We start from the raw sequence: 403 nt of genomic DNA on the forward strand, positions 1-403 counted from the left end.
GAATCATAAAGAAGTATATATTGTAAAACATTAAACGAAATGAGAAGTCATGAGTCGAAATAAGACATTTACGTTTTGACTGCAACGCTGTATACTCATATCTGTCGCTGCGACTGGCGTATATTTACGTCTGACGTATATTTATGAGGGTGTACATGTACGTCTGTCGTATATACACATGTATTGATAGATTTGCGAGGGCGTATATATAGGCCTGTCGTATATGTTGATAGACTTGCGAGGGATATATATGTATATCTATACGTCTTTCGTAGTCAAAGGGTTAAAGAGTAATAGAGAAAAAAATTTACTGCAGTAGCTATTACATTTTTTGCAATTGCAGTATGACAATACTTAATAATAAAATACAGTTACAGAATTTAAATAAAAAATGTGATAACGT

Source organism: Ceratina calcarata, unplaced genomic scaffold, assembly GCF_001652005.2.
Source record: "Ceratina calcarata isolate Rehan_Ccalc_2016 unplaced genomic scaffold, ASM165200v1 scaffold86.2, whole genome shotgun sequence".
In the NCBI taxonomy this organism is placed as follows: Eukaryota; Metazoa; Arthropoda; class Insecta; order Hymenoptera; family Apidae; genus Ceratina; species Ceratina calcarata.